General features: G+C 45.9%; 1 protein-coding gene across 4 annotated transcripts in view; it reads left to right on the top strand.

The window, feature by feature from the left end:
• Positions 1-13,276, top strand: part of PTPRE (protein tyrosine phosphatase receptor type E) — a 2,530,882-nt gene that overhangs the window by 1,357,777 nt on the left and 1,159,829 nt on the right. The window lies entirely within an intron of this gene.

The raw sequence follows: 13,276 nt of genomic DNA, 5'->3' as shown, positions 1-13,276 counted from the left end.
AAGTTAATAATTGTCTCACCTGTGGAAAGCAAATACCACACTGAGACTTCCACTTTTACTGCATCACTTGTTTAGACCCAGACCACGACGTCCCTTGTTGTCGCTTCTGTGCTTTGTTCAACACCAGAACTATCCATCGTCGGGCCCTTGTTGTAGCCAGATATTTTCATTTACAGTCCTCGAATTCTGATATGACTTCAGTAAGCCATCCAAAAGCAGATCTTCCGAAAAAATATAAAGATAAAGACAGAGACAGGCTGCACAGGTCCAAACCTACCGACAATGCTTCCGTTAAGCTAGTTGTCAGTCCTCCAGTACTCAATGAGGCACTTTCGCAGCCCCTGATGCCCACTTCGATTGATTCGCAGGCCACTACCAAGACCCTTTCAGAGTCCAGTATGCTGCAAAACTCTTCGACTAAGGATCCTGCGGTCATCTCTACCTTGGATGGGTCCGGAACTGCTGAGCAGGCACCAGCTTTCAAGGAAGTCCTTTGCACTACCGAATCTCAACACAAACCGACGTCTTCTTTCGCGACTACTGTTCTTTCAAAAACGACTGAGTTTCTTAGGCCCAGGGTCCGAACCACACCCAAGAAACCGACTACCCACTCTCAGGTGCCTGCTACCTTGCCTCAGTCTCAAATGCTTAAAATAGCGAAAGAGCTTATCATGCTGATCAGGGGAAGCCAAGCTACCCCCACAAAAAAGGAAAATAGATCTGTCCCCTGTAGTTTTGTCTGAACAAGAGTCAGATGAATCTGATGCATCTGATTATGAAGACATGCAACCCCTCTCCACTTATGAGGATTCTGATACAGAAGACTCCATTCATTTAGCCTCACCCCCAGAGGATTTTTCCTTTGGAGAAACCCTGCATACTTTAAGGGAGCATTTCCAATGGGAGAGTCAGGACTACCCTCAGTCTAAAAAGAGACTCAGGGAATTCCTAGATCTTCTGCAACACAGACTCCTGGCCATCCCCCCAGTCCTGGATGTTGTGGATGATATTTTCCTTCACTCCAGCTTGACTCCTGATGCCCTACCTCCTGCTCCCAGAAAACCAGACAGGTACTACAGAGTCCCTGACTCACACAAATATATTTTTAAAAATCCAACAGCTGACCCTGAGGTCATTTCTCAAGGGCCAAAATGGATTAAAGCAACCTCTGCTAAGAATCCCACCTCCTCAGACAGGGATTCCCGAGCATTGGACAGATGGGGTAAAAAAGTATACACCTCAGCTACGCTTGCTATCAAGGCACTAAACTGTCAGTTCTATCTGCAGAAATTTCAGCAACATACTTTGGAACTCCTTAAATAAAAAATGTCTTCCTTTCCTGCTTGGGCAGAATCTAAAGATTTACAAGACATAATGCATTCTGGAAGTCAAGTAACTAAACATAATTTGCACTGTAGTTTTGATGTCCTAGAAGCTTCTTGAAGGGCAGCAGTCACTAGATCTGTAATTAGAAGTCATGCATGGCTTAAGGAACAACCCCTGCCAGACCATGTCAAATCTAAATTGTTGGATGCCCCCTTGCACAAAGATAACATATTTGGCACTAAGGCAGAAGAGGTCTTAAAAAAGATGGAAGAGAAAGCAAAATCTATGCAAACAGTTAAAGATTTCTTACAGGTCCAGCCCCCTAGGTTCAACAGGCATTGTCCCTCCAAGCAGTGGTCTTTTCCTGCTCTGCGTAAATCGGCCCAGCCTAGGCCCTGTGGAAACAGACCCCCCCAGACAGCAGCCCCAGGAAATGTAGAGATTTTAGCAGTGGGCTACCTCCACTTCAAAACCAGGGAGTTCTAAGCCACCCCCTTATGGTAAGAACTCAGAATGACTCAACTCCTCAACCCCCCCCCCTCTGCCCACCTTCACTTACCCTTACAAAGAAAACTGTTCTCTCACTCAAGCAACTGGGCCACCATTAACACGTACCAATGGGTTTACAGATTTTCCTTCCACACCCTTCCAACCCCAAAAGGGTTCCCAGATCTACCACCAAATCAATGGGCAGAAGCTCAAAAGCAAATCCTTTCCCTGCTCTCTGAGGGCAGTAGAGCATGTTCCTGCAGAACAGATAGGCCAAAGGTTCTACTCCAGACTTTTTCTGGTGCCCAGAAAAGAGCGCACCTGGTGCCCCATCCTCGATCTATCCATTTTAAACACCTTCCTGGTGATCCCAAAATTCAAAATGCTCACCCTCCACCAGCTGTTACCCATGCTCACCAAGGACATTTGGCTAGCCACCCTAGATCTAAAAGAGGCCTACCTCCACATTCCTATCAGGGAATCATGCAGGAAATATCTCTGCTTCAGGGCAGGATCTCAACACTTTCAGTTCTCTGCGTTTCCCTTGGGCTTATCTACTGCTACCAGAGTTTTCACAAAATGTCTGGCTCTGGCCATTGCCTTTTGCAGACAAAGAAATATTCAAATTTACCCATACTTAGACAACTGCCTTATTCAGGCAGACAGCCAGGAAAAGCTGCTCAAGTCCCTGGTCTTTGTAAAGACCATACTAACCTCCCTAGGGTACACAATCAACAAAAAGAAATCCAAACAGGTGCCTCCCAAAGGATAATCTTCCTGGGAGCAAGTCTGGGCACAGCATCCCAGATGGCATACCTTACACCAGAGAAACAAATTTTCCTGACAGCCTACTTCTCTCAACTTACTTATATGGTGTCTGTGTGTCTGTGTGTGTGTGTGTCCACCAGGCCCCAGATATCTGCAAGGAAAATCCTGCAAGCTCTGGGGTTCATTGCATCTTACATACTACTCATTCCATATGCCAAACTGCATATGAGGAAACTTCAATGGTACCTAAAGAGCCTTTGGTGTCAACACTCTCAAGACCTGGAAACTGTTCTACCTATAATTCCTTGCCTCAGAAAGGAATTTCTTTTGTGAGCAACAGCATGCTTCCACAACAAGGGACTGCCCTTCTCCCCACCCCCTGCTGCCCAGACCCTCACCACAGATGCATCTGACTATGCTTGGAGTGCACACCTGGACGGCAGGTGCATACCGGGCCAATGGAGCCCACAGCAAATCCCTCTGCACCTCAAAAAGAGATGATAGCTGTGCAGCACTCCTTGATAGATTTCAAACCCCTTCTCTCTCCAGGGGTTCTCCTGATCAAAACAGACAACACCACTGTGATGTGGTACATCAACAAGCAGGGAGGGCTGACTCCTACCCTCTATGCAGGCTGGCCATGACCCTTTGGCTCACAGCCTCTTCCATGCAACTACACCTGTTAGCACAATTCTTACCAGGCTCTCTCAACTCTCTGGCAGACCAATTAAGTAGAAACCTTCTGGACTCACACAAGTGGCAACTCAACAGAAGTACCTTCACTCTAATAACTTAGAATTGGGGAACCCCAAAGGTCGACCTCTTTGCCTCCCACACCAACCATCAGCTCAGAAAATTCTGCACCAGGGAGCATCACTGCATGGCTAGGAAAGTAGATGCCCTGTCCTTCCCATGGGTCAATCTATCAGTCTATGCCTTTCTTCTCTACCTCTCATCCCCAGGGTACTGCTCAAAATAAGGGAGGAAAAACCAAGGACCATTCTTATAGCTCCAGACTGGCCCCAACAACACTGGTACCCCTTGCTGTGCAGCCTGTCCCTGCTGCCTCTATGGCATCCTCCTCAGATTCCAAACCTCCTGACCCAGATGGAAGGGGAATTCATACATCCCCAATTGCAGACACTCAGTTTAGCAGATTGGCTTATTCCCTAACCCAAAGCGTAGAGATGAAAAAACTGCAAGGAACCACCACGACATAAAATCCACAGCTTAATTAGAAAAACAAGCGCTTTCACGCACCATCCCGGTGCGCTTCATCAGGTTATAATTAAACAGCAAAGACTCAGCATTTATATATAAAAAACCATCATCAATTATCCCATTAAAGTTCCAATTAATGCATATTTAAAGATTTAAAAGAGAAATGACATCCCATCCTCATAGAAGCTTTTTCACATATATACAAGAGAAATAGTGAAATAAAAATAAAAATAGAACCACATGATTTAGAAAGGAAAACATAGCAAATAGAAACCTTGAACCATTATGACCTCTCAACTTGTTGATAAAAATTTGTTAAGAAAATTATTTAAGAAAATTAAGACCATTAACCTATCAGCTTTACCGACACTTTGTAATCATCATAAGCACTATGATCAAACTATAAATGCTTAACTAATAATAATGCAACCCGCCAACATGTACAAATCTAATAGTTATGGCACACTAAACATACCAGTAGATCAAACAAAAGAAGCCATAACATATGAATCTAACATTAAATCTACGCATGTGGCGACATAAATACGAGTGAAGGCTCAACCACATATTAATTTATTAATATATACAAATGAGTAAAGAATGATATATAAAATGATAAAAATAAGAATAAATAAATGTGACAATTTTCATGCCATAACATCAAGTATAACAAATGCTACAAATATATTTGATCAAAATATATATTATTAAATAATTATAACAATGTGATCAGATCATTTTAGTCATGAAAATGTACATGACAAAATAATAACAATAATAATATTAATAAATATAATATAATAGAATAAATAAGCATATTCACTATGAATAAATATGCAAATAAATAGAACCAAAGTGTTCATCATCTAGGTAGATCCTAGAAGGGCTGGTCTAATACTGATCATAGAATTAAGACCTGGTTCTATGTGAGCTCTTAGATTCAAAATCCATCTAAGTTCACATAGCTCAAGGGTGCTGATAGGGTCCTTTTCTCTTTTATTTTCATTCACTATTTGAACTACCTTAAATTTGAAGACATGTTGAGGGAATAGTTGGCAATGTTTGGCTAAAACATTAGTAAGGTTACCCTTTCTAATGTCATACACGTGGTTATAGACACAATCTTTAAGTCTTCGTTTAGTCATACCCACGTAATAAGCCGTACACGAGTCACAAGTAGCTAAGTAGATGATATTCCTAGTGTCACATGTGGCATAAAACATCGGACTAAAAACCGTGCTTAAGCCCGGAACCTCAAAAGCCTGGACTGTGGATAAATATTTACATATGGAACATTTTCTACAGGGATACGTACCCTTTTTATATCTTGCTCTGATGTCTAACTCTCTAAAATCCATTTTTTCTTTACACAATAGCCTCTTTAAATTTAAACTATTAGTAAACCTAAATGTGGGCTTATTACCCACTATCTGCGACACAACAGGGTCAAGAAGTAAAATCTTCCAATTATTTTTTATAATCTGTATAATATGATCCACGTCATTTGTATATCTTAGACTAAATAATAATTGTGCCCTGCTCCTTTCAAAATGTTGATTATAATTACCTTTTCTCCTATAAACTGGAGTTTCCAATGTCACTGTAGTTAAATCATTTATCAAATTTAATGGTTAACCCCTATTTATAAGACAATTCTTCTGGAAATTCCCTAACCCCTAACCAATCTGCCAACCTCAGTAAACAGGTTCTGGATGTTATCCATGAGGCCAGATTTCCTAGCACCAGAAAGTTTTATGCAGATAAATGGAAAAGGTTCTGCACCTGGATCCAGGCTAAGGGAGCCAATATGGCACAGCCCTCCATCCCTCTCATCCTGGATTACTTATCTGACCTACTACACAGTGGTCTCTCTTTCTCCTCTGTAAAAATTAATGCCTCTGCTATTTCTGCTCATTTTCCCACTCAGCAGCCCTTTTCTCACACCCTTTGATCAAACAGTTCCTCAGAGGGGCTAGCAACTTGAGACCCCCCAGAAGGGCACCAACACCAGCTTGGGACCTTAACTTTGTCTTGGAAAAGCTCACCCTTCCCCCTTTCAAACCAGCTTCTTCTGCAGGGCTAAAATTTCTTTCCTGCAATGCATTCCTTCTGGCCATCACTTCAGCCGAAGAGTCTCTGAGCTGCAAGCACTCATGGCTGTGGAACCCTTCATCATCTTCCATGCAGACAGGGTATCCCTCAAAACTAACCCATCCTTCATGCTCAAGGTGGTGTCCAGTGTGGCTCTCAACCAATCCATTCATTTTCCCACCTTCTTTCCTAATCCCCAGAACAAGGGGGAAAGGATTATTCACTCTCTAGATGTACACAGACAGCTCAGATTCCATCTGTACAGGACTAAATCCTTCAGAAAGTCTGATCAATTGCTGGTTAGCTTTGCTACAGGGGCAGAAGGCAAAGCCATCTCCAAGCAAACCATTTCCAAATGGATAGCACACTGCATCCATTTCTGCTACAAACAGCATGGAAAGCTTCCCTCAAGGGGGTAAAGACACACTCCACCAGAGCAATCTCCACCTCTGTAGCTTTCCACAGAGGAGTCCCAACCAGGGACATCCTGGAGGCTGCCACCTGGACATCTGTTCACACTTTTACTAAGCATTACCACCTGCCTCTCTTTTCCAAATCCAGGGCAGGGTTTGCCTCTGTAGTCTTGCAGGGCATCCTAGCCAGCTCCTAGTTTCATTGACTGCCTCCACCCATTTTCTCAGCTTTGGGAATCTACCCAAATGTGATGACTGCAACAGTGAAACAAAAAGAACATAGTACAGTTGTGTACACTTAGCATAAATGTAGATATTTGAGTGTATTCACTGTTGCAGTCCTGGTTTCCCTCCCTCCATCCCTGTTTTTTCTTTCTCCATGTGTTACTATTCTTCCTTTCCTTACAAGGGACATATTGGTATTTATTTTCCACTGGTGGGCTTCTTTCACCAGAACCTGGCCTCCTACTTTGGGGGCTCCTGATAGGATAGGGCAAGAAAAACTGATGTAATGGTGTCGGCTGCCTTACTTTATACTACTGATGACCTGACGTCAGTCCTCAAGCGACAGAAACTGACACAGAAATACTTAGTCTCTGGTATTCGGACCAGCCGAGGGCTACTCTGGCAGGGATAACCCAAATGTGATTACTGCAACAGTGAATACACTCAGACATCTATGGTAAGTGTTCACAGCTGTACTTTTTCATGCTTCCATATTTAAGGTTAATGGTAAAGAAGAAGCATGTACTGGTGCATGTGAAAATGAGAAGTTATGTACCTACCATAACGTTCCATGTTAGTTGTCTTCTCTCGCCTTCTTTCTTGCTTGATGGGTTCGGAGCCGATCCTCGGCTCCGACTCGGCACTTTGCTAAGCTCGAGAGTCACTTTTACCAGCTCGAGGCAGCCCCATATCCCATGATGCAAGGCAGTAAGTACCCAGATCTTGTTTGTTATTTATAGGCAATAACACCTAGCATAAAAAACTTCCCAGAAGGAAAGAAGGGCAAAAAAGCCTGAAGGATGGGTAAGGCAGACCAGAACTGTCTGGTCATAAGAAGCATTCTTCCATATAGGGAGAAAAAGGTCTGTCCAGGCCAGGGGGCAGGAGGGAGGGTCGCAAGAAAGAAGGCGAGAGAAGACAACTAACATGGAACGTTATGGTAGGTACATAACTTCTCAATGTTAAGTTGTCAATCTCGCCTTCATTCTTGCTTGATGGGACCGCGTCCCTAACACCTCTATCCTGGGTGGCTCAATGGAACAGACTCTTGAGAACTGTAGAGCCAAAACTGGCTCTATCCCTGGAGGCCAAATCCAATTTGTAATGAGAATCAAAGGTATGAGGAGTGGCCCAAGTGGCTGCTGCACAAATAGTGTCTAATGGAAGTCTAGCCTGAAAGGCTGTGGAAGTGGCTAAGCTTCTGGTTGAATGTGCTTTAGGTTTCGAGCACAGCTGTTTTCCCCTGAGCTGATAGATTTCAGAGATGACAGAAGAAAGCCATCTAGATAAGGTCACTTTGGAGACAGGAAGGCCTTTTTTGTTATCAGCATAAGAATTAAAGAGCTGATCGGATTTCCTGAATTGTTTTGTTCTGTCCAAATAATATCTGAGTTGGCGGTGAACATCAAGATAATGTAATTTTTGTTCCGATCTGTTTGAGTAATTTGGGAAAAATACAGGAAGGTCAATAGACTGGTTCAAATTATTTTTCGAGGCGACCTTAGGCAAAAAGGTCGGATTAGTTCTCAAGGATACCCTGTCTTTGTGGAAGACCAAATAAGGGGGACGAACAGAGAGAGCATGAAGTTCAGACACTCTCCTTGCCGAGGTAATAGCAACAAGGAAGAGTGTTTTCCATGAAAGAAATTTCAGGGAACATGAAACAGCTGGCTCGAAGGGAGGAAGAATCAAGGATGTCAGCACTAAATTTAGGTCCCATTGAGGAGGAGGACTCCTGACTGGAGGTTTCAGGAGAAAGATTCCTTTTAAAAAGGCTCTACAAAGCCTGTGGGACATAATGTTGTGATCTGAAAACCCGACATGAAAGTTCGAGGTAGCAGCCAACTGAACTTTGACCGTGGAAGATGAAGAGCCCGCGTGAAAGATTTCCGCTAAGAAATCCAAAACTGCTTGAACAGGAGCAGTAAAAGGATCTATATTTTTAGCTTTTGCCCAACAAGAGAAGCATTTCCATTTGCTGGTATAAATCCTTCTAGTAGAGGATTTTAGGGAAGCCACTATGATATCCCTAACAGGATTAGAGATCATAGGAAGCCTGGCTAAGGAAGGAAGTGGAGCAACCATGCTATGAGGTTGAGAGAAGGGATAGACCGGTGCAGCTGACCCGATTGGTGAATCAGAAGGTCTGGTACTGGGTCCAGATGCCACGGCTGCACCAAAAGGTGACGATGGAGGAACGGGAACCAAATTTGTCGAGGCCAATAGGGAGCAATGAGAATCATTTTGGCTCTCAAAATGGTGGCTTTCTGGAGAACTTGTGGAATCAGCAGAAAGGGAGGAAAGGCATAAAGAAGTCCCTGGGGCCAATCCTGGGTTAGAGCATCTCTGGGGGGATGGCCTGGCAGTGGGAAGAGAGAAAAGAAGTCTAGGCATTTGCTGTTTTGGGGAGTAGCAAAAAGATCGCAACATGGGCGGCCCCATTCTAGAAAAATCTCCTCCACTATAGATTGTTTAAGAGACCACTCATGAGGCATGAGAATAGCTCTGCTCAATCTGTCCGCTAGAATGTTGGTTTTCCCAGGGATATGCGTTGCTACCAGAAACCGATGAAAGGAGATCGCCCATTGCCAAAGTCTGAGAGCTTCTCGACACAAGGGGTAGGACTTGGTTCTGCCCTGTTTGTTGATATACCATACTACAGACATGTTGTCTGTGTGAACTGCAATTGTTCCCAAGGGAAGAAAGTCGTTGAGGGCTTGCAACGTTAAAAGCACTGCTCTCATCTCTAGGACATTTATGTGCAGGTGGTATTCAAATGGTTGCCACGTCCCATGAACCATCCTGCCCTGATAATGACCCCCCCACCCGATCAGGGAGGCGTCCGTAGTGACAGTGGCTACCGGGGCCGGGGATACAAAGGGTCTGCCTTGGTGAATCTGGGGAGAAGTAATCCACCATGAAAGATGATTCTTGCAAATTTGTGTCACCAGGATTTGGCGACGCATTGGAAGTTGTTGGTAAGACCACTGAGTGAACAACATCCATTGAAGCAGACGCATGTAGAAGAGGGCCAGGGGAAGAAGGGTAATAGCCGCAGCCATGAGGCCCAACACCTTCAGAACCATTCTGGCTTGTACCTTTTTGCTGGCAAGGATGATCCTCACGTGACTTTGTATATCTGAGATTCTTTGGTCTGTGAGGGTTGCTGACATCCGAACAGTGTTTAAGTTTGCGCCTATGAAGGTAATAGACTGGCAGGGCAATAAGGAGGATTTTTCGTAGTTGATCGAAATTCCTAATTGAGTGCAGAGATTTAGTGTGTAATCCCTGGCTTGAAGAAGTTGATGCCTGGTGGTGGCTGAAAGGAGCCAGTCGTCGAGATACGGAAACACCTGGAATCCTTGACGTCTCAGGTGAGCCGTGACCACTGCCATACATTTGGTGAACACTCTGGGGGCTGTAGTGAGACCAAAGGGCAGGGCTCTGAATTGAAAATGACTGGGCCCCAGCCGAAAGCGGAGAAATCTTCTGGAGCGTCTGTGAATTTTTATGTGATAGTACACGTCCTGAAGATCTATTGAGCACATCCAGTTGTCCTTCTCTAGGAAGGGCAAAATTGATTAGTGTGACCATTCGAAATCTTGTCTTTCTCACAGACTTGTTGAGTCTGCTGAGATCCAAAATTGGTCTCCAGTCTCCCGTCTTTTTGGGGACCAAAAAGAATCTTGAGTAGATTCCGGGCTCTGAATGGTCTGTTGTAACTGGCTGAATGGCTCTTTTTTGTAGAAGCTTTAATACTTCTGACTCTGCAACTTCCCTTAGACCAGGTGGTACATCTGGAAGGGAATTTTTGTGAGAGAAAGGACTTTCCTCGAAAGGAATTTTGTAACCCTCGGATATAATCGACTGTACCCATCTGTCTTGAGAGAGGGAATGCCAGGCTTCTGGGTACAGCGATAGTCTTCCCCCGACTGCCTCCAAGGATGGACAGTCGGGCAACATCTCAGGGATGCTGGAAGGGCTTGTCAGAGAGAGGTTCTCTGCTTCCCTGGTTTTGTGGACCCCCTCTGCCTCTAGAGCGGCGTCTGTTATTATTACCCCCTCTGCCTCTAGGGGTAAACTGACCACGTGCGTCCGGCGTGACTCCCTGGGATTTAGGGAACCACATTTTTCCGCCCTTCTGACCTTTGGGGTAAGGTCTAGAGGGGGTAGAAAAAAGGACCCCTACGGCAGAAAGAGTCTTGCCGTCCTGCTCACACCTGGTCAATGTATCCTTCACTTGAGCGCCAAACAATGCTGACCCATCAAAGGGAGAATTTGTGAAGGACGCCTTAAAGGGATCTGCAAAATTACAGAGCCGCATCCAGGATTGACGTCTAAGAGCCACTCTTGTACCCGCGGCTCTACTCGCTCCATCTGCTGCATACGATATCAGACGCATGGAGGAGTTAGCTATAGAATTAAGGATTCCTAGCTGAGAAGCAATTTTCTCTTGAGCCCCTGCAGCCGTAGGATCCTGCACTACTTCACCTAGTTCCTTAAGGATGTCCCTTTGGAGTCTGGTGAAGTGACATAAATAGTTCAGCGAGCGCATGGCAAAGGTCGCTGAGGAGAACATCCGCTTGCCATACCTATCCATGGTCCTAGAATCCTTATTAGGAGGATGGACTGGTACGGAAGGATCTGCAAGTTCCTTCTTAGTGGCGGCAGCCACCACCATGGCATCAACAGGGACACCTTTCGTAAGGAATTGCTTTTCAAAAGGGGCTGTAATAAATTTAGACGGCCTCCTAGGAACTGGCTCTACAGAGTCAGGAGCAGCCCAAGCCTTTCGAGCAATAACCTCCATAAGGGGGTCGAAAGGTGGAGACACCCAGGAGGTGGAGGGTTGAGATCCAAACGCCTGTAGGTATACCGACTCATCCTCGGAGGGATTTGTGGAGGGCCAGTTTCCCCTCTGTTTTAGGAGTTCTAGGATGTCTGAAAAGGAGACATCCTCAGAGGGGGATCTTGGGGATCCCTCCGACTCATCTAAGTCGGTATCTGAAGTGATAGACTCAGGGGAGTCCAGGTGTTTCCTCTTACAAGTCCTCTTGCACGGAGGATCTCCTGACTGGTCAGGAGAATCCTCGAAGAGGGGGTTATTCCCAGTGGGGAAACCTGAGGCGGTGGATCTCTAGGTCCGGGTGCAAGAGAGATGGAAGAGATATCGACAGGCACTGTAGAGTGAGGAGCTAAGCAAATAGACTGCTGACTGAGCCCAGTGGCCAGCACACTCTTCATCACCTTGAAGGCCCCCTCCCATGGAGATCCGAGAGAACCCATTCCGAAGAAACCGGGACTCCTGGGCCCACCGAAAGGGAAGGCTCCGAGGCAGATGTCGGAGCCGAGCTCACCAAGGCCGAGGCTCCAAGGGGAAGAGCGGGGTCGGACAAGGGTCCGATGCCACTCACCCCCTCGGAGGAGACCAGGGAAGCCCGACCACCGAATCCCTCCAAGGAAGGTCTCGAAGAGGAGATAAGAGTAGATGCCGAGAGTGCAGAAGGGGGGGGTATCTGCCTCTCAGCCCTAGCAGTAACTATCCCTGTAGACTCCAGCTCCAAACTCTGGGGTAGAGTCGAAGGAGGAACTTGAAGAGGGTGTGGACTAATAGTCGTCTGTTGAGACGGACTATGAAGCATCTGGGCCAGTGCCTGTGATTTTAATAATCTACTTACCACCCTCTCTAAATCATGGTCCGATAACCTGGACGACCTAGATGATCGGCTCCGATGGCTCCGTTCCGAAAGAAGAGGTGAGGCCGGAGCCGACAGAATCGGTTCCAACGAGGGAGACCTGGACCTCTTCCTCGAAGGAACCATCGGAGCTGACAAGGCTACTGATCCAGTCGGAGCCGATAACTTTTCGGCTCCGAGAGAAGATCTAGACGCATCGGCTCCAGCCGGAGCCGATACCGGCACCGAAGTAGTGGTGTCGGAGCCAGTCGGCACCGACACCGAAGCCTGGGCCACATGGTGGTCGGAGCCAGTACTCGGAACCGACACCAAAGTGACCAAAGAAGTATCGGCACCGATAGCCATCGGTGCCAAAGATTTAGCCAATGTCGGATCGGCTCCAGCCGGAGCCGATCTCGACTCCGACAAAGTCGGAGCCAAGGCCGAAGGCTTGGATACAGAAGCCTGGGCCTTAGATCTAGAAGGCTTTCCCGGAGCCGATTTGGCCGGGGAGCCCTCCGGTTTAAGGAGTCCCCTTAAAATCAATTTGTTTCTCCTCTCCTGCAGGACTCAATGGCTAAAGGAATGACATATCGCACAGGAGTCCTGCAGATGGAGAGGTCCCAGGCAGTATAAACAAGAAGTGTGACCGTCTGTCAGAGACATCTTCTGACTGCACGAGTCACACTTCTTAAAGCCTGAGACCCTCTGCTCTTTGGACATAGTGGACAAACACAGAACCACACAGCCCCAAACAAACAACTAAATTATAGTCAAAACAGTAAAACCTCGCACACACACACACCCTGACAGGGGGCGGGGTGGGAGGGAAGGAAGGCCTGACTAAAAAAAAGTTAAGGAGGAAGGATAATTTTAGTCAAAAAGGGGCTTAATATAAACTAAAAATGTCAGATATAAAGTTTAAAAATGAAAAGGGGCTAAAAGCAGTTTAATATAAAACACTTACCAGGAGCTGGCAAAAGGAGGACCTCATCAGCGAAGCGGCAAACGAGATCTGGATACTTACCGCCTTGCATCATGGGATATGGGGCTGCCTCGAGCTGGTAA

This window comes from Protopterus annectens, chromosome 14.part0, assembly GCF_019279795.1.
Source record: "Protopterus annectens isolate FY-2018-M chromosome 14.part0, PAN1.0, whole genome shotgun sequence".
Classification (NCBI taxonomy): domain Eukaryota; kingdom Metazoa; phylum Chordata; order Ceratodontiformes; family Protopteridae; genus Protopterus; species Protopterus annectens.
This window is presented reverse-complemented; position numbering and strand designations above follow the sequence as displayed.